This window comes from Mauremys mutica, chromosome 6 (genome assembly GCF_020497125.1).
Source record: "Mauremys mutica isolate MM-2020 ecotype Southern chromosome 6, ASM2049712v1, whole genome shotgun sequence".
Classification (NCBI taxonomy): Eukaryota; Metazoa; Chordata; order Testudines; family Geoemydidae; genus Mauremys; species Mauremys mutica.
The window spans coordinates 105,694,998-105,721,484 of record NC_059077.1 but is presented as its reverse complement, the minus strand read 5'-3'; the positions used below and the strand labels follow the sequence as shown (position 1 = coordinate 105,721,484).

Below are 26,487 nucleotides of genomic sequence, written 5' to 3'. Positions count from 1 at the left end.
TGTCTCTAAAAAAACCTGACAACTGTCTTCAATTCTTTTTTTCCCTTAGACTTACTTCCCAAAGCATCCTACCTATCAGTTCTCTGAGTGTGAAGTCCATTGCCTTTATTCTACTGTTTTCTGTTCTATCATTCCTTAGAATCATGAACTCTATCATTTCATGATCACCTTCACCTAAGCTGTCTTCCACCTTCAAATTCTCAACCAGTTTGTAAGAATCAAATCTAGAACAGCCTCTCCCCTAGCTGCTCTTGCTACCTTCTGAAATAAAAAGTTGTTTCCACTGCATTCCAAGAACTTGTTTGATAATCTGTGCCCGGCTATATAATGTTCCCAACAGGTATCTGTGTAGTTGAAGTCGCCTATCATCACCAAGACCTCAGACATCTTCTGAGACTCACCTACTTTCTACAACCTCTCCAGTGCTTCCTCCTCTCCCACAAGCCACTTCTCTCTATTCCTCCCCACAAGGTGCTCTTCTCCCCACAAACCCCAGTCTCTCTTCTCCAAAAACTCCCACACTTACCCTGTCTTTCCTCTCTATTTCTCCAAACTCATCTCATTCTCTCACTCTCATCTCCCCAAACTTCTCATTTTCGCTGCCTCTTGTCTCAGCTTTTACTATCTTCAAAATCCTTCTATCTCCAATAGCCATGCCTCCTTTTTGCCTGTCCCTGTTAAGGAAAGGGAGAAGAGAAGATGCTGCCACAGCCAGTGCAGTTCTTTCATATCCCAGGCAAGTTCTTCCTGCTCTGCAGACCTTCAGAGCCAGTAGGTGAGGGGCTGAGCCAGGAGCCACAGCTGCTTGCCCAGCAGTGTATGTAGCAGGACCTGCAGTGATAGCTCCCTCCTGGTTATTATATCCAACAGCTAAGTGGCTGACAGTAGCAATGCTAAGCACTTCTACACAATGCCCCTCCTCCAAAGACAGCCAAAATTCAGATGGGAAAAATAAAGCAGGGCTCAGAAAAGGCTTGTGTGCACCAATTCACTGCAGCAGCACCTCTCTGTTGCTATTACAATCTTGTTCTCTAGTACCTCAGCCGTCACTAAAAAAAGTAAGTTTTTCGATATTGTGATTGAGAAGAAAGCCTAAGAAATGTGAATCAAGTGTAATCAATGCAGAGATGTCTAAGCGAATCTGCAGGTAGCCTGAAATAATAGCTCCAAGAGCTGTAAAATACCCCATTGACATCAGTGAGGGATTAACTTAGATATCTAGGGATGTTAATTTAAACATTAACAACTCATAGATTTATAGATTCACAGGTTTCAATACCAGAAGGGACCATTGTCTGACCTGCTGTATAACACAGCCCATAGAACTTTGCCAAAATAATTCCTAGACCATATCTTTTAGAAAAATATAAAATCTCGATTTAAAAATTTCCAGTGATCCACCACAACCTTTGAAAAAATTGTTCAAATGGTTAATTATACTCACTGTTAAAAACCTGTGCTTTATTTCTAGTCTGACTGTATCTAACTGCAACTTCCAGCCACTGGACTGTATTTCCTTTTTTGAAAGGGTGACTGGCCTAGTGGATGGGGGGAATTAATAGACATGATATATTGGGATTTTCGTAAAGTTTTGACATAGTCCCAGATGACATTCTCATAAGCAAACTAGATGTGGTCTAGATCAAGATGAAATTACTATAACGTGGGTGCATAACTGATTGAAAGACTGTACTCTAAGAGTACTTATCAAAGGCTCACTGTCAAACTGGGAGGGCATATCTAGTGGGGTCCAGTAGGAGTCAGTCCTGGGCCTGGTATTATTCCATATTTTCATTAATAACTTGGATAATGGAGTGGAGAGTATGCTTATGAAATTTGCAGATGACACCAAGCTGGAATGGGCTGCAACCCCTTGGAGGGCAGGATTAGAATTAAAAATGACCTGGATAAATTGGAGAATTGGTATGAATTTAACAAGATTAATGCAAAGTACTTCATTTAGGAAGGAAAAATCAAATGTGCAATTACAAAATGGGGAATAACTGGCTACACGACAGTACTGCTGAAAAGGATCTGGGGATTATACTGGATCACAAATTGAATATGAGTCAACAATGTGATGAAGTTGCAGAAAAGACTAATCATTCTGGGGGTGTATTAACAGGAGTGTTGTATGTAAGACATGGGAAGTAATTCTCCCACTCTATTCTGCACTCGTGAGGCCTCAGCTGGAGTACCGTGTGCAATTCTGGGCACCACACTTTAGGAAAGATGTGGATAAATTGGAGGGAGTCAAGAGGAGAGCAACAAAAATGATAAAAGGTTTGACAACCTGACCTATGAAGAAGGTTAAAAAGACTGGGTATGTTTAGTCTTGAGAAAGAAAACAGAGGGGGGGACCTGAGAACAGTCTTCAAATATGTTAAGGATTATTATAAAGAGGACTGTGGTCAATTGTCCTCCATCACTGAAGGTAAGACAAGAAGTAATGGGTTTAATCTGCAGTAAGGCAGATTTAGGTTAGATATTGCTGGGGGGGGGACGACGACGACTGTCTAAGTGTAGTTACATTCTGGAATAGGCTTCCAAGGGAGACTGTGGAGTCTCTATCATTGGATGTTTTAAGAACAAGTTGGATGAATGCCTGTCAGGGAGTGAATAGGTGTACTTGGTCCTGCTTCAGTGTAGGGGGATGGACTTGATGAGCTCTCAAGGTCCCTTCCACTCCTACATTTAGTGATTCTATGATTCTGAAATTCTTTTGTCTGCTAGACTGAAGAGCCCATTATTAAATATCTGTTCCTCATGTAGGTACTTACAAACTGACCAAGTCACCTCTTATTCTTCTCTTCATTAAGCTGACTAAATTGAGCTCTTTGAATCTATCACCATAAGGCATGTTTTCTAATTTTTTAATCATTCTTGTGGCTCTTTGAAATGACTTCAATTGATCAACATCCTTCTTAAATTGTGAGCACCAGAACTGGACATAATATTCGAGTAGCAGTCACAACAGTGCCATATAAAGTGGTAAAATAAACCTCTCAACTTCTAGTAGAGATTCCCCTGATTAAGCATCTTAGAATGCCTTTTGGCCACAGCATCACACTAGGAGTTCATGTTCAGCTGATTATGCATCACAACTCCCAAATCTTTTTCACTGCTTCCCATCATAGAGTCCCCCCCTCCCCTCATAAGTATGGCCTATATTCTTTGTTCCTAGATGTATACATTTGCGTTTAGCCATATTAAAATACATATTGTTTGCTCTCACATGGCTTACCATGTGACAAGAATTCCTCAAGTCAGAATAGGTGATGGGCAGGGTAGAGGAAACCATAGATCTATACAATTTATTCTAAGTGACACTTTGAGTGAGGTCTCATTGCTGTGTCAACCAGTGCATGGTGTGAGCGAGATACCACCATCTTTTTCTTTTTTTAACCCAACAAGGAGGAATCAAGTTCAAAGAGTATAGCGGAGCCCATGGGCATACTGAAGCACCAGCGAGGGGCACCCAAACTCAAGCAGACCCATGAAGCTCAGACAGCGTGTACAATCGTATTTTAAACATCTGCATAATCTACAGTGAGCAACATCTCATTTTGGTGAGTCCTGTGCAGAGCTTATTTTACGGGTGTAGCTTGGAAGAGTATCACCATCATTCCCCCCAATCTGAAAAAGGCATTGTAATTTAGCCAAATTAAGATGTGTGTGTGTGTGTATGTGGTGGTGTTGGTGGTAATGTCCTCCTTGTAATTATGCCCTGAGTATGTGCTGCAAATTACTGAGTGCCATCAACTTCTAATGGGAGCCAAAAATGAGGAATGTGCCTAAAAAGCAGAAATCTTATTCTATCATAATATTAGGATATCATTATCTCATTCTACTTAAAGAGTTTTTTTTGTTTTCTGATTATTATTTTTTTAGGGGGTATTGCAGAAAAGGTCAAGCATAGACATTTCCTTTAACAGATAATAAGCTTTATTTAAAAAAAAGAAGGAAGAAAAACCCATTTTCTGGGAACAGTAAAACAACTTCTTTTATGTGAATTATTTTGTGCATAATTTGACTGAGAAACGGGAAGAGAAATTGTGGATTTTTTTAAGCTGAAGCAAAAATAAAACTGCACTTTAAATGCTCTTCTTCCGGAGGGGGTTGTTAATTGTCTTTATATTTACTCAGAGACCAGAGCGGGACTGAAGAAAATAGAAAATGTTTGGCCCAGAAGTAGAATAAAACTAACATTTAAAAAAAAAGAGGAAAAGATTGACACTAAAATTTCTACCAGTAACTGACTCTCAAACGCTGCAGGTTATTCTGGGTCATCAACCCAATGTAAGTTACCAGAGTATATACACAGCACTGCTGCTGCTCCTCTAGTCATTGCTACTAAGATGCTATCCAGCACAAGAACACTTCCTAATGAATATTTTTGCCTCGGTGCTACCTACTAAGCAGAAAAAGACAGGCATCCCACCAACTGAACCCTAATACCGTCTTCTATCTATCCTTAGAATGGCATATGAAGTGTAGAAGACCAAGAAAGAAGATATAACAAAAGTTAAAGATAATCCAGACCCTTGTTCCAAGTAATATATTCCAGAAATTCAATTTTAAATTTTGGATCAAGAGGAGGTATTATTGGAAAAACAAGATAAATACTTTAGAGCCACAAAAAGGAGAAAAAAAGAAAGAGAAACCTTAAGCACACACACAGTAGCATAAAGGGTTAGTTTCAAAGGCAATTTGTATTCTTTGGAGCTCCAATAAGTCAACATTTTTCAGTAGCTCTAGCCAGACATATCTGTAACAACAGAATATGCCACAACAAGCCTTTAACCAATACCCTCAGCTGCCATATAGAAACAGTGCATCTGCTGCAATAAACCACAGACTGCCAAGCTTAGGAAAAAATAGTGATACTATAGAACAATTATGTAGTAACTTACTATTCCTCCATTTTCATCAAATGAATATGAACATAGACCAATCCTCCTTCCCTTCTCCTCACACAAGCCATCCCACAGACTTCAATGGCTAAGAAAATTTGGCACAAGAGCAGCGCTATAGCTACGAAGAATTAAATAACCTGCAGTATGTATATTCATAGGTTGTAACAAGAGAGATTTGGTTGACAGTCTAATGCCATATTATGAATCTTCAAAAAATATATATACATATAGCTTGTCCTAGGGCCTGTAACTGAGAAGGCTATGCTGGAAAAGCATCCTGGTGCTGAGCCAAAAGAAAAAAAAGCAAAATGTGAAACAAGGAGGTGAAAAAGCCTGCAAAAATTCAACATTTCACATGTGTAACTTTGTCAGTCTTCACTCAGGCAAGTATGAATCAGTCTGTTGGATATGTAATAAAGCAGTATGTTATGGCAAGCCTGTAACTCATGTTGGCACATCTATCCTCAGGTATCATCTAAAAGAAATTAATGTAGTACAGTGCCAGTCTGGAAAAATCAACAGTGATTAAGCCCATCAACACCAAGGATAGGGCGACAGATAGCAAGTATGAAAAAATGTGATACCTTTTTGGGGGGGAGGGGCAGGGGGGAGTGCTAAAGAGAGATATAGTTGCCTATATAATACAAAGCCCCTTATATCAGGATGGTCCTAATAATATTGGGACGTTTGGTCACCCTAACCAAGGGCTAACTTCTGTCCCCCTCTGCTCCTACTGAGCAAACTTAAGACCACCAGCAAGAGGTGTTCTAGTTAAGAACCAAAATACTTACAGCAGATGGTGTCACTTGAGCCTGTGTCAAATTCTAGTTGAAATCCTCCCCCCATTGCCCAGCATCCTCAATTATGGAAAAAAGACAAAGTACTTGAAAGTGACAAATTCAGAAGGAAATATTACAATAGTGACTTTTGTTGCTTCTTTAGGCGGCAAATTTTCAATGCTACAGAAGATTAGTATTTCCCAGAGCTTGATTTTGCTCTCACTTGCACAGCATAAACCAGAACTACTGAGCTTCATCAATGAAATTAGACCAGTGAAAAATTGATGGAAGATGAGAAATAGGCCTTCAGTCTCTCTCAGGGCACCACTCTGCAAATGGCACAATCCCTTCTCTAACTGCCTACCCCAAACAATTCCTTCCTCACAAGCGCACATAAACTCTCTCTATTAAATCCAAATCCAAACACCTAGCTGTCAGATACAGTGGGTCTTATTCTCCTCTTATTTACACAGGTTATCAATCTGAATGATTGAATCAGTGGAGTTACTCCTGATCTGCACTGATGTAAGTGAAGGAGAAGCAGGTCTAAAGGGTAAAAATAACAAATTGTGTTTCTCTGAATTCATTTCATTAATATTATGTACACCAATTCTATCAACATGTTATTCACATGTAATCTCTTCTCACCACTAATATTCAGTGTAGTCATTAGACAGTACGGTCAATAGGCTAAAGAAAGGAATGGGGAGTCAGAACTCCTGGATTCAGTTTGTGTTATCTGTGACGTGCATTGTAATCTCTCTGTGCCTCAGCAAAATAAATATAAAGCCTTCACTGGGGACGTTGTGAAGATGATCCAGTAATTTGGAATCTATGTAATTTATATAATTTAAGATTGTCACTTCTTCAGTATTCACAGCTGACATAAATTGGGAATAATTTTCCTTTCTAAAATATTCTGCCTACAAGAAATCAGACAACTGGACTGAATTGGGAAAAGTAGATGTTTGTTTATGTAACTGAAAAACTAAAAATGACATACTAGACTTTCTCCTTTTCTCTATCCTTTTTATGTCACACGTCTTCTTAGGGTCTGATCCTGCAAGCAGCTTCATTCTGGCAGGTTCTGGCATCTAGGCAGTGCCCCACTGACTTCAACGGGATTCTGAGTAGATACAGCAGTCCACCCACACTGAGCAGTTTACAATTTAAACCTTGACCTTGCAAAGTCTTTGGGGCAGGGATAACGTGGTAGTGCACCTAGTATCATCGATAGTGCTAATACTCCCCAAGGCTTGCACTCAAAAAAGCACAAGGACTAGTTTAGTGGTTGCCCTTGCGTAAGTGGTCATGGTGAGTGAGGGGCCATTTTGTGAAATGTTCGCTGCAGGTATAGCCACAATGAAGCCTTGAGTGGGCGTATGGCATAACCTGCATATACCCTTCTACTGCTCCCCCTCTTAGTACATAAACTCAAAGAAAAATTAAATACAAAATTCACAATGGAGCTGGCATAATGTAGATGTGTGGGTCTGTTTTTTTTTTACTCATATCATAAGCCACAATACTATTACTAAAATAATATACAATTAAATTTAAAAAATGTATGCTTAACTATGTGTATTTCTACATGGGTGTATTTATTACATACAAACATTTATAAATATACAATAAAATAGAATCTGTAGACTAAATTTCCAGTCATGCAAACAAATATGCACATGTTCAGCACACAAGTATGTCCATTGCCCTCCATGAGACTCCCCATGTACTTAAGGTTAAGCATATGGATAAGCATCTGCAGGACTGGGGACACAGACAGCTGCAGTTACCCCTCTTTTTAAAGGCTGACCTGGGCTGCGGGGCAAACAGGCAGTCGTCAAAGGAGTGAGAGAAGGTATCCTGGCTTCTGTTCCACTGAAAACAATGGGAAATGGTGGCTATATTTTCTAGAGCAGCCTAATTTCCACATCCAAAAGTAGGGAAATGGTGGTCATCTTGGCTTCAGTTCCACTGAAATCAAGGGGATATGGAGGCCATGTTGAATACAGACAAAATTTTAAAAGGTTGTTGATGGACATCTGAGGAAAATTTAAGCTGACACCAGAAGTCAGGCGACTTGTGACTTTATCATGAGAGTTGGCAGTTGAGCAATTGAATTTTGTGGGGAATGATGGAATATTTTGGGGGAAGATCAGAGTGGATTTGTTCCCATGGGTAATAAGTGACAGCAGGAAGAGAAAACTCATAAAAACTCAAAACATTTGAATAGATGACTTGACTGAATGTGGGAATGCAGGGGGATTGCTTCCTTGTTTTTGGAAAATACCTGATGTCACCAAATGGAAAGCATGTTAAAAATTTTGGAGGAGAATAGCTCCAGGCTCCTACTAAAACCTTATACCCTCTCCTCTGTGACTCCCTTCCCCCTTCCTTATGGTTTAACCCAGTGTTTATTTCCTCTTTTCCCCTTGTACATGTCTCATGTATAGGAACAATACAGTAAGATGCTTGGCACCTCCTACAGAAGTCCAACGGGTATAACTGAGAGCTCCAGCATTTCACAAGGTCCAGCCAGTCAAAAAAATGTTACTCAGAGTACTTTGCACGTACAAGTCCAACCCTACTCTCTTTGTATGCTTTAAACAGAGCAAGAATTTTTTAAGGGAAATAGTGTAAATACAGAACAGTCTTTGTGTCTGCAAATCTCTTTCATAATGTTCCTGTGCTGTAATGTTACAGAATAATAATTTAACTGCAATATCTTCCCAAGAATTTAGAACTTTGTCACCCATCCTGGTTGAAGGTTTCATTATTTGCTTTTGGCTGAGCACACAGCCATGAAATATCATTGGTTTACAATTGTAATTAACATACTGTATCCCTTTAAATCTAAGAAATTCACTTGCAAAAATTACTTAGTACATGTTGTGCTGTTTATAGATTGGATGAAAATTGCAGCAAATGACCCAGGTCAACGCTTTTAGGAGGTTAGTGTCTGACCAAAGCATGTTTGTAAATAACATATTAACACTACAAAGTTCCAATCTATGGCTTGGTCTACATTTAAAACTTGTACTGGCACAGCTACATCGGTCAGGAGAATGAAAAAAAACCCCACATACCCTAGCAACAGCTATGCTGACAAAAACTCCAGTGTAGATACAGCTATGCTGATAGAAGAGGGCCTCTGGCAGCATAGCCAATGTCGTTCAGAATGGTGGTGTTCCCAAACTGGCAGAAAAAACTCCTATTGGCATATGCTGTGTCTACAGTAGGGCAACATATTGGCATATATTCTGTAGTGTAGACATAGAGAATGTTTCTAAAGGGGTATGCAACAGTAAATATTTTTTAAAATATCTTCCTTTTTTGTTGCTCTTTTGTCTTTTGAAGCCATTTGTAATTAGCTAAATTGGAAGAGGAAACATAAGGCTGGGCCCTGCTCCAAAGAGCCAAACATGATTAACCTGGGTTAACCCACTTGCAATATTGCCAGTTCATTACAATGTCATTAAAATTTCCTAATCTACACTACCTCATGCGTCTCTGTTTTCACACTTAGATAAAACATTTGGACAAATGGAGCTTTTATACTGGAAGATGATCTTTCTTGTGAAAATGGATTTTGTGACCACAGTAAATTAGGTTATTAAACTTTAGAGTCAATTCATCCAGTTTCAATAATGAAAGACATATGTTTGAAAATATTTTTGTTTTAGGAATGGACCAAAATTTTCGAAACAGAAAATTTACAATTTGTTTAAAGATATTGGCTGATTAGATCCATTACAGGAAACATAACTAAATTGTATATTTAAAACAAAACTTAGGAAATTCACTGTCAAAACTGTCATTTTGTTTAATCATGACAATTTTCCAAAATTGTGCAACAGGCATCTGTGCTGTGTAGACTACACCATCCCAAGATCTCTGGAAAGTTAACTACAGTAGGATGCAATATGAGGCATATGCAACACACCATGTAAGGAATGAGCAAAGAATATGTTCCTGAGGAGGGAGTGACATTCTTAATTCTAAGGGTAAGATTTCCAGATGTCAGCACTAAAATTACATTTGCAATATTTGTTGTGCAAAATGTGTAATTATGAACATAGGTACCTGATCCAAGTGTGCAAAAGCAGGTTGGAGGAGAGAGGAGGTTGTGCCTAATTGGCTCTTTAATCTGAAAAACAGTCATGTTTTTTAATGTAACTTCTATTGTGTATAGAGAGAATACACCTGGGAGGATTATGGCATATACCCACATAAGAAAGGGGAACACTTAGTAGACATGGAGGAATGTTATGCATGAGCTATGCAAGTACGTCTTACAAGTGTGGATAAATCCTATATCCCACAGCAATCCCATGATGTATTCTGCCTATAAACAACTATAAAGCTATCTGAGTTAGAGATATGCCAGTAGTAGCATTTATGATATTGTACAAACACCAGTGTCAGTAATGGGGAATGTTTTACAGATAAAACAGGGATTTTGGTTTTCTGTGAAGTTAGTTCTCTTTACAGAGCTTCATTTTCTCCCACTTATCTGAGGCAATCAGCAGCCATCTGTCTGTTGGATTTTCTCTCTTTGTGATGATGATGATGTGGTACAATGCACAATCAAATTTCAGGTAGTGCTTTTAATGCCATTGTTTTTATTGAACAAAGATTACTATTACTGTTTAACCTGGAGGTAAATGTCTGAAGTAATACTATTATTGAGTGATCTGAAACAACTAGTGTTCCACTGTACCTTTCATTTTCTTATGAGCCATCATAGATTCATTGTTAATCCACTGTTGTTAATTGAATGGAATAAAATAAGTGGTAATGCAATCTATATAATAACGAGTCTATTGGAATTACACAGGGGAAAACTCAGACATTTTTGTTTTGCCAGGGCAGCCTGATGTCCAGAACTTTGACAGGTCAGGCCCATAGCACATACTTGATATTGGGCTTTTATTATAAAGATCTCTCTGTATACATGGTCCCCACAACCTGCCAAATCTATAGCCCTGAAGCCTTTCTCTTTATGATACACACCTCATTATAATGCATACAATCAAACACTTAGAACAACTTCCTTTGTATTTTCAACAATTTGTTCTAACAAAGATATTTTTACTTTTTTTATTATTCTTTATTATTGTTGTATTACAGCAATACCTAGGGGCCAACTGAAAATGGGGCCCCATTGTGCTAAAATGAGAGACAGTCCATGCCCCGAAGTGTTTATAATGTAAAGAGACAAGACAGACAAAAGATGAGGAATAAGGATACAACATAGAAGCAGAACATGCAGAGCAATGGGTTGCAAACATCATGCTGCAATGTAAAAAAAAAAATAGGACAGGATTTATTGAGGAAGGCATTAACTAAATAGCAAGAGGAAAGAAGCGAGAAAGGTCATTGAAAGGAGGGAGGTAAAGGTTGGGATAGAGCAGGGGAGGAGACAGAAAAGGAAAGAGGAGAACATGGACATCAGGTGAAGTAATGCTGAGGTTTAAGGGACTGGGAAGGGGTCAGGCAAGCAGCAAATCAGTGCTGCGGAGAGAATGTCCCTCTACATCCAAAGTTTTTGCTTGTTTGATATAATCAGGAAAAACGTGTCCAACTTCTCTTATGTAACTCTTTTAAATGCATGGCAACATTTTAAAGACAAATTTATGACACAATATAACGTAACATACCAGTTCTAAATTACACTGCAACCAGCCCCGCTGCCTGTTAGACGTGCATTTCAGAGCCACATTATCTACATTTTGCCAAGTAAACAAACTCAGCTTTGTGCAGTAATGTTTTTTGTTAATGTGCCAGTCGTTAAACTATTTTAAGGTCTAATTATAGAGTTTCATATAATAAAGCAGTGTAGCACTGTAGTCTTCTACAGTACATTACTTGGATATGATCAGTCTTTCCTCTGCCTTCTCTCTGTAGCAAAATTTTACACTCAATCACACCATAAGTCAAGTCAAAAGGGGTACTCAGGATTTAAGTTTCTGTAACAAAGAACAGAATTTGGTGCATAATCTTCTGCTTCTAAATATGGGGTAAGGTTATAGCTGATCCAAGAAGCTCAATGCTCAATCCTGTTTTGACTAATTAAAGACTGTTTGTTGTTGGACATTTTTGGACAACAAAGCAAAAATAAAAACGTTTTATCCTCCTTAGCCCGCCTCAGATATGAATGTGTCACTAAGTCTCAAGAGATTATTATAAACCAAAAAATGCCTATAAAAGCAAGTTAGGTCACTGAGCTTTCTTTTTAAATCTGAATGTTGTACTTTTTGGTTTGGTCTGCTCAAAAAACATTACTGTGTCATAAAAGCTAACTTTTTATATAAATCACATTTCTACTGTAGGAGAGTAAAGGATTTTTATTGCCCATTTCAAGCTACAGGAACTTTTTTTTTCTCTTCACCAAAGAAATTCCCATTACAAAGAGTTGCCATTTTAATTTTAAAGGAAGCAGTTAGAAAATGTATACTTTTTGTATGAAGAACATACCTATTAGGGCTTTGTGTCTTTCTGTAGTCTAGAATTGCTATTTAAAAACGCAAAACAAATATACTAATAGGACTCTTTCTTGTAGGTAGCTCCATTTTTTAATTTCATTTTAGAAGTATAGTAATAATAAATAAAGAATTCAGTGCCCTATAATGCAAATATAAGATTTTTTTCTGGCTAATGTTTGGAAGGTTTATAGGTGCCTTATGTAAGAATTGATTGTTCTGTGCGGGTATGTGTGAGAGAGAGAGAGAGAGAGAATCTTCAAACTGAAGTCCAAAGCCCAGGCATGTTAGTGGCCCTTTATATTTATAAATTGAGGTTCAATTATTTTCAATCAAAATAAAAGCAATTTGGAGAGGCTGCCTAATCCATTCTCTCTAAATACCAGGCTTATTTGTCATGCAGTATGTTGAGAATGAGACCTATCAAATGTCTGCCTAAGTACAAAAGTTGATCTCATAGCACACAAACAGGCAATAGCCTAACTCACAGAAACAGTTCATCATCAACTCATCACAAGAGAAAAGGGAATCTCTTAATGAGATACACCATATAGCATAGTTATCAGAATACAAAATGTGTTGCTGTTTATAATTTATCTCTAGTTTTATCTGAGAAAAAAAAACATTATGTACCATCAACTGGCATTGTGCCCAAGCATTTGAAGGGAGAACTGGAACTCTGTAGTCTAGGGTTTCTGTTCCCTGGAGTTGTATATAGTCCTTCATTCACATGCACTGCTCCCAGTGATATTAATGGGATAATTGCAAGTGTATGTCCAATTTGTCACCTGCAGCCTGTGTACTTATGATACATGTCAAGGACAGTATGGGACAAAGAGAGGCCTCAACACAGACAAAATATACTTATGTAGTAGAGTGTGAGCCCCTAAAAATAAAACATCTAATGGAGTTCCCAAGCTTTAACAAATTTATTCCAGTTTGTGTCAGAACTGTCCGAGTACAGTACCACTTAACACTGTTCAATTGTCCAAGTGGGAAGCGTTCTTCTTCCTGCTGTGAAGAATTTTTTCACCAGATGTGAAGATGTGACATGACATGATGAAGAGTTCAGCCCTGCAAAGGGGATTTTTAGTTGCACCTTCATGCTGCCATGTGACACCCCATTCCTCCAAGGGCAGTCCCCCTCAGCTGCTCTCATGCTAGTATGGCTGATATGAGACATACAATATCAGTAGCAGATTGGGGGAAATTACTTTTTATGGAAATAGCCAGGTGATTACAGGTATTATTAGAAGTAAGAGCATTTACTACATGATCCTACATGATTTCCATGCTACACGGTGAACCCATGAAATTTAGTAGGTGAAGTTGGGTGCTGCTATTTTCCTGTTCCAAAAATTCAGGAAAATTATGAAAATAGATTTATTGACATTGAGATTTCTGAAATCAATTTATTGGAGAAACTTCTACATGCATCCCATCTATATTAAGATTATTAGTCTATTTGTATGGAACAAAAGTTTTCTTCCATCTTAACAGGTTGTATCTGCCTGCATCTACACAGAACGTAACTTACATAAAATACATACATGTAACCTGTGTTTTCATGCTCGACTTTGGATGTCATTCAACAAAACATAAAATATTAAAAATGTTAAGAATTCTACTCACAATGCAAATACTGGTGTCATAACTCTGGCAACTGTCAGGATACTGTGTATTTAAAAAAAAACAACTTGAGTCCCAAAATCAAAATATGTCTTTTAAGGATAAATTTAATTTGAAGTGCAAACATTCTTATATCTATATCGATATTAATATAGATATAGCTATAGAGAGATTCTTTTCTCCTAATATTTATTAACTGTCTCTTACTACTGGAAAAGATAGATTTCAATGCAACTATTAACAATAAATATTGGTATTGTGAATTAAAATGGATTACAAGGAAATCTGGGGAGTGAAAAAATGCTATCGAATTGGAACTAGTTCTTAGACAAATTGAAAATTCTCTGTGACTCTTATTCTTTAATTTCCCTCTTTTATTTATCTGCACAAAGTAAGATAAACTTTGCGGCCTCCAGGTCTGTGATTTTCTCAAGTTCCATCAGCTAAGCCAGGTGGGACTGGCTCAGAACATGCATATGAGGAACTATAGGCCTTGTGGGAAGAAATCTGAGTGATTCAGTAGGTGGTATTCCCTTTGTAAGGGATATATGGAACAAATATGCCTTGAATGATTAATAACTAATGCTTTCTTCTGGCCCTGAAAAATCAGAAAGCTATCCACCACTGTTTATTTCAAAATAGGATTCACCTTTGAAGGGAATAGGAAAATGGTTCCTATCAGGTGAGCCACTCTGTCTAGGGACCCACAGATCAGCCAAGGTCAGGCATTCCCCTCCCCAAGAATAGAAACTAAAATGTCTAAATCATAGAATGTGAGGGTTGGAAGAGACCTCAGGAGGTCATCTAGTCCAATCCCCTGCTCAAAGCAGGACAAACAACAACTAAATCACCCCAGCCAGGGCTTTGTCAAGCCGGGCCTTAAAAACCTCTAAGGATGGAGATTCCACCACCTTCCTAGGTAACCCATTCCAGTGCTTCACCACCCACTCAGTGAAATAGTGTTTCCTAATATCCAACCTAGACCTCCCCACTGCAACTTGAGACCATTACTTCTTGTTCTGTCATCTGCTACCACTGAGAACAACCTAGCTTCATCCTCTTTAGAACCCCCCTTCAGGTAGTTGAAGGCTCCTGTCAAATCCCCCCTCACTCTTCTCTTCTGCAGACTAAATAACCGCAGTTCCCTCAGCCTCTCCTTGTAAGTCATGTGCCCCAGGCCCCTAATGATTTTCATTGCCCTCTGCTGGACTCTCTCCAATTTATCCACGACCCTTCTGTAGTGAGGGGACCAAAACTGGACACAATACTCCAGGTATGGCCTCACCAGTGCTGAATAGAGAGGAAAAATATCTTCCCTTGATCTGCTGGCAATGCTCCTACTAATACAGCCAAATATGCCTTTGGCCTTCTTGGCAACGAGGGCACACTGCTGACTCATATCCAGCTTCTCGTCCACCGTAATGCCCAGGTCCTTTTCTGCAGAACTGCTGGTTAGCCAGTCGTTCTGCAGGAGAGTATTGTTTATCACTTAGGAAAGAATCTCTCTCAAATTTCTCCCTCCCAACCTAGCTAAAAAGACTCCAAATTACCAGGCAAGGATCACACTTTGCTTTCTTATACAATGTGGCCCACTGCACACTGAATAGATCAAGAGATGGGTGAGGAAACTGCAAGTTAAGCAAACTAGAAATATGACTAAGATTAAAGGTCAAATAGGGCAAACTGCCTGTTATCTCAAAACATCCAATCCACGTTTTCCACCCCAAATTATAAACTATACATTTTTTGTCTTGTAAATTAGAAGTTTCATATTTGTTTGCCTTGTGAGTCAGATCTACATTTTTCTATAAGTGAATAATGTCTCTTATTCTATTGTAAGTCTTAAATAACGAACTGCTTATGTATGATCAAAATATGTATGGAGCATGTTTTTCAAATTTAGAAGATTATAGGGTTTTCGTTGGTTTTCATTGTAAATAATTGTAGCATTTTAGATGTAATAGGAATTCTCTGGAACAGGGTATACTAAAACGTAGAAACAAGGGTATAACTTTGAGGTATTTAGAAAAATTGCTTAAAAGGGGGAGGGGGATCCCAATTGATAGTAGGGACCAATAATGAAATATAATCCTTGAAATTAATCAAACTTAAAAAGCCTCCGATAAGAAAAGGATTGAAGAAATTTATTATATGCCAACACCATCTACCAATGGAAGCAGCAAAAAAACTGACAGAGCTAAGCACTCACTTGGCATGTGTCCAATAGGAGTAAGAGGCTGGCCCCCTCCTGTGAGCCCTGAAACTAGGGTATATAAACTGAAATCACCATGTGCTCAAAAGAATGGACTGAACTTGACACAAGAAGCTGTGACCAACACCCAGACTAGCTGTGTGAAAAGGGCTGTCCTCCATCCAAGGCTGGCTTTAGGACGATTCCCTTGATTCCCCAGAATCAGGCCCTGTGCCTTTAGGTGCCTTTTTTTTTTCTACTCACCCGGCGGCGGTCTGCTCTGGGGCTTCGGCAGCATATCGGCGGCGGGGGGGTCCTTCGGTGCTGCGGAAGACCCGGAGCGGTCCCTCCGCTGCTGAAGTGCTGCCGAAGCCCTGGACCACTGCTGGGTATTCGAATCGGGCCCCGCAGTTCATAAAGCCGGCCCTGCCCCCATCCCAGGTTTAAGAGGGTAAGAAGAAGTGGTGAGATTTCATTTCAAAGACTGTATTTCCCCTTCTATTCTTGATTAGAAATAACTGTAGGTTATCTTGCTGAGTCCATGCTCTCTAGTGAGACCTCAAGTAACCATATTTTAGATTTTAACTCCTTTATAAGTCCAAGCAAATACCCTAAGAGAGATCAAAATAATTGTTTTAAACAATGGCTTTTAATATTCCAAATTTGTCCCTTTTGGACCAATCCAGTCAAAGAGTAGTGAACACTCTTAAAAGGTGCCTTATAGACAACTGCATCCTTGGGAGCGTGATAAATGTGTAAGGAACTGAGAATTTATTATCATAAGTAAATGTAATAAGATATCTTGATAATTTGCATTGTTCTTTGATATAACCAGGGCTTTGGAGCTGTGCTGTGGCTCTGCTCCAGCTCCAGGCAAAAACCTGCAGCTCCACTGCTCTGGAGCTGCTCCGTGCTCCAGATCTGGACTCTGCTCCAAAGCCCTGGATATAACTGCTGAGCCTCAACTCTAGTCCATGACAATTGCTTGCAAGACTTTATTTTGTATGTAGTACACACAACTGGTTGGGTCTACATTTGAATGAATTGTTGATTGTATACTAATGTGATTCTGGGTAAATTAATAAATTGTTGATTGGTTAAGAATAAACAACTCTCCTGATTTGAAAAATATAGTTCAAGTTAAAAGTTGACCAGCTTAAATTAGTAACCTAACACTCCCTGAAATCAATAAAAAGGGGTTATCCTATTGTATTTTCTTATATATTGGCACGCCTAGTTTGTTAGATTTCAGCTTTAAAATCCAACTGGCACTGTGGCAAATTCATAAATTGAGCTCCGTTATACATTATTTTGATATTGTCTTCACTGTAAACTTAATTCAAGTCCTGTCCATACACAAAAACCTTAACTCAAGTTGAGTTGACTGCCCGTTAGGGTGAATAGGCTAAAGATTGAATTAACATGACATGTCAGCTGCCAACACAACCACTCTATAATGTGGCCACGACATAATGCCGCTCAAGCACTGCTGCTCCTCCAATGCCTTCCCACATATCCCCTTGAGTATCCAGGAAGGAGAGACAAGTTTTACCACACTTCACTGGGAAAGAATACTTAGCGTGGATCAGCGTAAAGAACCACAGGATATGACCCAAAAATGTTTGTGCCAAACCTGAGCAAGTATAGCACCAGTGTGGATACAGCAACTCAAGTGTGATTTTGCAGTCTGGCTAGTCTCACTTGAGTCAGGCTACCTCAAGAGGAGTAACTCATATTTAGGTAACTTGCGTTAACTTTGCAGTGAACACATACCCTTTGAGTCAGCCCTGAGCCAATGCCCTGGCCATGATTTTAGGAGTCATGATGGTGCTATCTTTGGAATGGGATATAAAACCAATTGTGTTAACTGAAAATCCAGAGGATTTTCCCCAGAAGTAGAGATGTTAGCCCAGGTGTGTTGGTTCAAGTCCTTTGAGTATTTATACTATCCCTACCTAAATTCTCATGTCGTTTCATTTAGGTAATGTATTCTTCCCTTTCTATCCTAAACTCTTGAGTAAGGTTACTGTTAGTTTACCTCACCTGACAGGTAACTGAATTTCAGTGGCGGATCAGGATGTATATATACATATACATCCCATTGGTTTCACTGAGATTGCTCATGTGGGTGAGGGTTGCAGGATTGAACAAACATTTTGAAAGTTTCTTGAGTCCCTGGGGATCTGAGAGTAAACCACACACTGATTATAGTTACTTACAGTTGTTATTGTAAAAATAGTTCTTTAAGCAGGGGAGAGGGCAGAAGGGTACAGTTTGATGGATGGACTACTTAATTAAAAAGTTTAGGTAAAAACTTCTGTGAACTATGGAACAGGCTCAATACGTTTTATAGTACTCTTAATAGTATGAAGGAAATTATTTAAAAAGGTAAGTGAAACAGCTTTTGTGAAATATTTTTTCTTTTAAAAATGGCTGCAGTTATTAGGAGATTGATCAGCATTAGTATTTTAACAGCTTGAGTGCAATATCCCACAACAAAATCTCTACTTTTTATGAAATACAATGTTTTACCAAATCAGGTATAATTCCTACTAGGGGCTGTCAAACAATTAAAAAAAATTAATAGTGATTAATCGCACGATTAATCCAAAGCAGTGCAGACTGATGCATATTCATTTTCATCATATGAGTCAGATGCCACCAGCAGAAGGTTGATTTTATTTTTTGGTGGTTCGGGTTCAGTAGTTTCTGCATCAGAGTGTTGCTCTTTTAAGACTTCTGAGAGCATGCTCCACACCTTGTCCCTCTCAGATTTTGGAAGGCACTTCAGATTTTTAAATCTTGGGTTGAGTGATGTAGCCATTTTTAGAAATCTCACATTGGTACCTTCTTTGCGTTTTGTCAAATCTGCTGTGAAAGTGTTCTTAAAATGAACATGTGCTGGTTCATCATCCGAGACTGCTATAACATGAAATATATGGCAGAACGTGGGTAAAGCAGAGTAGGAGACATACAATTCTCCTCCAAGAAGTTCAGCCTCAAATTTAATTAACACATTATTTTTTTAACGAGCATCATCAGCATGGAAGCATGCCCTCTGAAATAGTGGCCGAAGCATGAAGGGGCATATGAACATTTAGCATATCTGGCATGTAAATACCTTGCAATGCTAGCTATAAAAGTGCCATGCAAATGCCTGTTTTCACTTTCAGGTGACATTGTAAACAAGAAGCGGGCAGCATTATCTCCCGTAAATGTAAACAAACTTGTTTCTCTTAGCAATTGGCTGAACAATAACTAGGACTGAGGCGACTTGTAGGCTCTAAAGTTTTACCATTGTTTTGGTTTTGAGTGCAATTATGTAACAAAAAACCCTACATTTGTAAGTTACAGTTTCATGATAAAGAGATTGCACTAGAGTACTTGTATGACATGAACTGAAAAATATATCTTTTGTTTGCCATTTTTACAATACAAATATTTGTAATAAAAAATAATATAAAGTGAGCATTGTCTACTTTGTATACTGTGTTGAAATTGAAATCAATATATTTGAAAATGTAGAAAAATATCCAAAAATATTTAATAAATTTCAATTGGTATTCTATTGTTTAACAGTGTGATTAAAACTCTGATTAATTGCGATAATTTTTTTTAATCAATCGCGTGACTTAACTGGGATTAATTGATAGCCCTAATTCCTACATAACATTGAAAAAAGTCAATATATTTTTTCATTAATGAACATATATTAATATGTTAAAAGGACCATGTTATGTGTATAACTGGGAACATATTGCTGAACCTGGATTAGTAGCAGATTATTCTGGAACTGGAGAATTGTTTAAGTTTTTTTTCAGTATGAAAGCTAACAGGGAAAAGAATGAGTGTATTTTGTTTGGTTGCATTCATAACTATCCGTAAACATGTGATAAAGCAGAAACACCAAAACAATCTAGGTGTCCTTTGTTGCACTTACTAGGTTAATTTTATTCCTGATATAGAGTCAGACATGTCTGCATTTAGGTCCTACATTTGTTGACAAACTGGAAAGCTCATACTAGTTTTGTAATCCATCAAGGAAGCAGATTTCTATGGATAAGATTTAAAGAAGAAAAAGTACCTTGCTGAGATAAGAGACAGCCAGGACTTGATTTTTTATTTCATTGTGTGTGTTGGTAAAATACGTCATTTTATGCAAAACTCTGGGGATGCAGAACTAATGAAAATAGACTGATGGAACAGACTCTGATGGAAGTAATAAAAAAGAGTAATGGAAAGTAACTTAAGATTTGGGGGCAGTGGGGAATGGTCTTTGAAACCAAAGTCCTGAACAGAACTTTAGATCATCTTGTGCTCTGGATTTTACTGCCTAAAAATCAGGAGTCTAAACGAAATAACCAAAATTATTTAGCCTATTTCAAAACAATATAATCAATCGTTTAATAAAAAAAGGCTTGACAAATAATTTCCAAGATCCACAAGATCCTGTAAAGCAGAGAGCTGTTACGCAGCCCCAATTAATTTTGTGCAGCAGCATTCATGTGAAATCTGGTTAATATTTGCTGCCCCCTGTAGTTTACTTTTACAAGGCTTCTACAAAATCAAATAAGGTGAGCTATTTAAACTTCAGTAGTTTAACATCTAAACCAAATGTTCTATTGAATATTTTTCTTTTTTTGGTTTGTAGCTGAGCCTTTATAACTGCTGTGCTGATACGTACTGAGGATGGAGGGCATATATACATCCACTAGACTTTCCCCTCTCTTTTTAGAGATGGTAAACATAAAAGGAAAAGCTATTTAAAAAAAAAACATGTGGATTATATTACAGAGAGGAAGCTTCCAAAATAAACATAATTCCCTTTAAAGAGGCAAAGTAAGTATCTGTTTATTAAACTACTTTCTTGCTCCATAAACAGTTTGCAGAATATAGTGTGTAATATGATCCTCATTCATTCCCACAATAACTTCTAATAATATTAAGCTTAAAAATACCAGTGGAGTCCCCAGTTTAAGGGCCATTCATTTGGTGAAACAAATATTTAGCAGTGCTTAATATAACACAAGAAACTCATGGAATTTAGCACTGGCTCACTGACTAATGAGATTTCATTCTCATGCCTCAAAATCTAATAACCAACTTTCACCAAAGTCTTTTGGGCATTATGCTCACATAACCAACGCTGGAGAAGGAGATATTAAAATAGTGGATTTTAGCAATATAATACACAAGAGGAGAGGACTGTCATGAGGTAACCTCATACCAAAGTCCACATAGAAAAAAAAATATATAGCTCAGATACTTTTCAACCCAATAATGCTAAGAGTTGACTTATTTACGAAAGGTAGATTGTGCCAAACCAACCTGATCTCCTTCTTTGAGAAAGTAACAGATTTTTTAGACAAGGGAAATGCGGTGGATCTAATATATCTTGATTTCAGTAAGGCGTTTGATACGGTACCGCATGAGGAATTACTGGTTAAATTGGAAAAGATGGGGATCGAAATGAAAATCCAGAGGTGGATAAGGAGCTGGCTAAAGGGGAGACTGCGGAGGGTCATATTGAAGGGGGAACTGTCGGGTTGGAGGGGTTACGAGTGGAGTTCCTCAAGGTTCGGTTTTGGGTCTGATTTTATTCAATCTATTTATCGCTGACCTGGGAACCAAGAGTAGGAGTGGGCTGATAAAGTTTGCGGATGACACAAAGTTGGGAGGTATTGCAAATTCGGAAAAGGATCGGGATATCCTCCAGGGAGATTTGGATGACCTTGTAAACTGGAGTATTAGTAACAGGATGAAATTCAATAGTGAGAAGTGTAAGGTTATACATTTAGGGATGACTAACAAGAACTTTAGTTATAAGCTGGGGACGCACCAGTTGGAAGTAACGGAGGAGGAGAAGGACCTAGGAGTCCTGGTTGATAGTCATCCTACGATGAGTAGGCAATGTGATGTGGCCGTTAAAAAAGCTAATGCGGTCTTGGGATGCATTAGGCGAGGTATTTCTAGTAGGGATAAGGAGGTGCTAGTCCCATTATATAAGGCATTGGTAAGACCTCATTTGGAGTATTGTGTGCAGTTTTGGTCTCCCATGTTTAAGAAGGATGAATTCAAACTGGAACGGGTACAAAGAAGGGCCACTAGAATGATCCGAGGAATGGAAAGCCTCTCATATGAAAGGAGACTTGAGGAGTTCGGTTTGTTTTCCTTAACCAAAAGAAGGATAAGAGGAGATATGATTGCACTCTTTAAATATATCAGAGGGTTAAATACCAGGGAAGGAGAGGAATTATTTCAGCTCAGTGCTAATGTGGACACGAGGACAAACGGATATAAATTGTCAGTCAGGAAATTTAGGCTTGAAATTAGACGAAGGTTTCTAACCATCAGAGGAGTGCAATTCTGGAACAGCCTACCGAAGGAAACAGTGGGGGCGAAGGACCTCCATGACTTTAAGATTAAGCTAGATAAGTTTATGGAGGAGATGGTATGATAGGATAACGGGCTTAGTCAATAGGTCAATTAAGTGCCACACTGGTAATTAGTACAATGGGTCAATGATAGGATATTGTTAGCCTTTTTCCAGAGGGTATGGCTGGAGAGTCTTGCCCGCATGCTCGGGGTTCAGCTGACTGCCATATTTGGGGTCGGGAAGGAATTTTCCTCCAGGGTAGATTGGCAGTGGCCCTGGAGGTTTTTCGCCTTCCTCCGAAGCATGGGGCAGGGGTCGCTTGCTTAAGGAGTGGGTGGATCGGCTTATGTGGCCTGCATCTCGCAGGAGGTCAGACTAGATGATCATAATGGTCCCTTCTGATCTTGAATTCTATGATTCTATGATCACCACCTCCCTGAAGAGGTGATATTGCAACCATTTTTTTGGTGTAAGACTGAAGACAACTGTGGACAATGGCAGTTCTCAAACTGAAATCTACAGAGATTAAATGCACCATATCCTGTAGATTGCAGAAAATCAGATGAGAGTGTGAGAGGGCTGTACAAGAAGTAGCTGTAGGAGATAGATAGTTAGAGAAGAGTGGTGTTCCAGGTGGAGGACAGCAGAATTACCCTAATTATCAAAATGAAGCTCTCCTACTTTACAAGTGCATGTGAAGATAATGGGGCCCAAATGGCAGACTAGCTACTGGACTGAAAAGAGGAATTAAGAAGAACCGATAGGGCAGCTATCAGCCTACCCCAGAGGAAACGGCACCAGAGTATGCGTAAGAAACTAGGGCACTGCAGCGTTAAGAAAAATCCAGTTACAGGAAAAGTTTACCTAGAACTCATTATAAAAACTAGTTCTCAATCTTTTGAGTCTGCACCTCACAAAATGATGGAACAATCATTCCATGTCCCAGAATATCCCATACACCTTTGTGGGTGAAAATTATAATGGGCCTCTCGGAGCAGAACAGCTTTTCAGTCATTTTGTGAGGATTGCGGCGATGAGGGGGGTCTGCTCTCTGTTGGCAGATTGATAGTGTGCCTCTTTCATAGGCAAATTTACATTGCATCTTCCCTAGGATTCACTACACCCCTCATGATTCCCCATCCCCAATGGAGGGAAAGGTCTCTCTCTCCCATCAGAGTACTACTTTACAACCCCTCAGCAGATGTCCTTTTTTCTTGGTCCAGGCAATGTGGGAGCCATTTCTTCCTCCTTCCCAGGTGTCAGACAGCCGTAAAGAAGTTGGACTCCTATCTCTGGTTCCCCCTGTTGTTTGAGTTTGGCAGTGTCTCTGCCTGTGTCTTGCTGTGAAGAGTTCTTATTACCACTCAAAACCTGATCAAAGTCCCAACTTGGAGGAGATGAGGAATGCTACTGCTGCTCATTCAGGCTTGGGAGAGCTGCGGACCGGTGTCCTGTGTCCACTCCACTCTAGAGAGCTCAGTTGAGAATTGAGCCATTTGCATGTATACTCCTGATAATGTTTGACAGAGAATGAATAAAATAAGGACTGCACCAGTATCATAGTAAGCTGTGATCTTGACAGATTTTATGAGCTTTGTGTCAGACTGGGTTGACACTTGCACAGGAGACTACTAGAGAAAGCTAGATGCTGCAGGAAGTGATGTTGGTGATTCTGTAGATCAGTGATTCTCAACCAGAGATACATGTATCCCTTGGGGTACTCAGAGGTCTTCCAGGGGGTACATCAGCTAATATACATATTTGCCTAATTTTACAAGAGGCTACATGAAAAGCATTAGTGAAGTCAGTTAAATTTCATACAATGCCTTGTTTATACTGTTCTATATACTATACACTGAACTGTAAGTACAATATTTATATTCCAATTGATTTATTTTATAATTATATGGTAAAAATGAGAACGTAAGCAATTTTTCAGTAATAGTGTGGCTGTGACACTTTTGTATTTTTGTCTGATTTTGTATGCAAGTAGTTTTGAAATGAGGTGAAACTTAGGGGTATGCAAAACAAATGAGACTCCTGAAAGGGGTACAATAGTCTGGAAAGGTTGAGAGCCACTTCAATAGATGACATCCTCCACTTGTTTTGGCACTGAAAAAGTGCCACTTCCAAAATAAAACTGAGCGGGACTGTCTTTCTGGTGACATGAACACCAAAGTTTTGACAACTTGAGGATGTTGAAAGTCCTCCGGCACTAATTGGGAGGGAAGAATTGTTAAACCCAGTTTTTCGGCCAAAATCAAACTTTGGTATTTACATTCTGGCTACGTAAATTCCTCCTATTTCAATCAGATCTAGTATTCCTCTTCACTTAATCAACCTTAGCATCTTTGAATGGGCCTACAAGCGATCTTTCATGATCTTTCTCCATAAATGTAAGTTGCCGTCTCTCCACAATCACACCAGTGTGCATGGGGCTAGAATGAAGATTTAGGGAAAGGTAAATTAAATGATTCTGTCACACTCCCTTATTCAGCTCACTCATTTTATACCAAAATCCCCATCCTCTCCCCTGCACCTGCTGCTGCCGAAATTGTGTGTTTGTGCATCAAGATCTGTGCATTGTGGTCAGCGTCTTTAAAATGAGTTTCAAGGGATGATTCTCCAAATAAGACAGGGAAGAGGGAGATAGTAGGCCCGCCCCGCCCCCACCCCCACTTCTGGAGAGCTTGGTGATTTCCCCCCATCTTCTACAAGAGCATGTTACAGAATTCAATTAATAATCACAACCCCTCTGTGTGGCAGGTAAATATAACTATTTCCATTTCAGAATGGGGGAACAAAAGCTATAGTTAAGTAACTCAACTACAGCCAGAGTCAAAACTAAAATTAGAATGTTAAGGTCCCTTCCAATGAGTCCTAAGTTTAGGCAATGAGAGCACTGTGCATTATTCAGCTGTACCCCCTGTGACGAGAGACCACACTGGATCTTCATCAAATGCAGACATCTGGGAGGAAGATAGCTGTAGCATAATGAGCAGCAGCCTGGGAGAGACCATCCCTTGCAACTGGAAATTGCTCTGTGCTCATAGCTTTCATGGGGCCCAAATGCCAGGCCCAGGCAGCAATATGTGGGATTATGTGCAAGGAGTGGGGGTGGGTGCAGGGGAGGAACCACAGAGCTTTACTCTCTCTATATATATACATATATATGTGTGTGTGTGTGTGTGTGTGTGTGTGTGTGTGTGTGTGTGTGTGTGTGTATGTATGTATAATGGTAACACCAAAGGGCCTGAATCACAGATCAGAGAGCAACATGGTGCTAGTACAAATATTAATATATTATCTTTATTCCCCTCTGCCCCCCACCATCTCAGTGGCTACATTCCAATAGTGGGGGAAGTGATTTATATACACAACAGAACCCTAAAATGTCTGTTGTACATTTATTTTCACCATGTTTGCAATTAAAAAAAACAGACAGTGAAAACTTTGAAAAAATTTACTTGTTTTCAAAACTAATCATAAACATCTAGGTCGGGATATATTGAAAGAACTAAAGAAATCAAATGTAAATATAACAGTTCTATAAATTATATATTAAAACAATTTATGTCTGGTAAAAATGCTCATGAATAGTCAAATGTTCAGAAACTTTAAGTCCAGAAGGGACCACTACAATAATCTATTCTGATCCCCTGTCTGAGAGAGGCCATAGAATTTTACCAACTAAGTGATTCCTGCATCAAGCCATAGCATCTGCTTGAGAAATCGTGCATCTTTTAGGAAAACATCCAGTCTTGATTTAAAGACTTCAAATGATGGAGAATCCACTACATCCTTTGGCAAATTGTTTCAATGGTTAATTACCCTCACTATTAAAATGTGTGCATTATTTCTACTAAGAATTTGTCTAGCCTCAGCTTCTAGCAATTGGATTTTGTTGTGCCTTTGTCTGCTACATTGAAGAGCCTTCTACTATCAAAAATATTTCCTCTACATACGAACTTATAGACCATAAACCACTCAGCTCTTTACCGTCTCTTTGTTAAGCTAAATAGCTTGAGCTTTAAGTTTTTGACTACAAGGCAGGTTTTCCAGTCCTCAAATAATTCCTTAATAAATGCCAAAGAATCTTTATATCACATTGTGA

The 26,487-nt window shown here is 38.8% G+C and overlaps 1 protein-coding gene across 1 annotated transcript in view; it reads right to left on the bottom strand.

Moving 5' to 3' along the window:
* Positions 1–26,487, bottom strand: part of PTPRD (protein tyrosine phosphatase receptor type D) — a 1,658,801-nt gene that overhangs the window by 517,786 nt on the left and 1,114,528 nt on the right. The gene's annotated exons all lie outside the window — the stretch shown is intronic.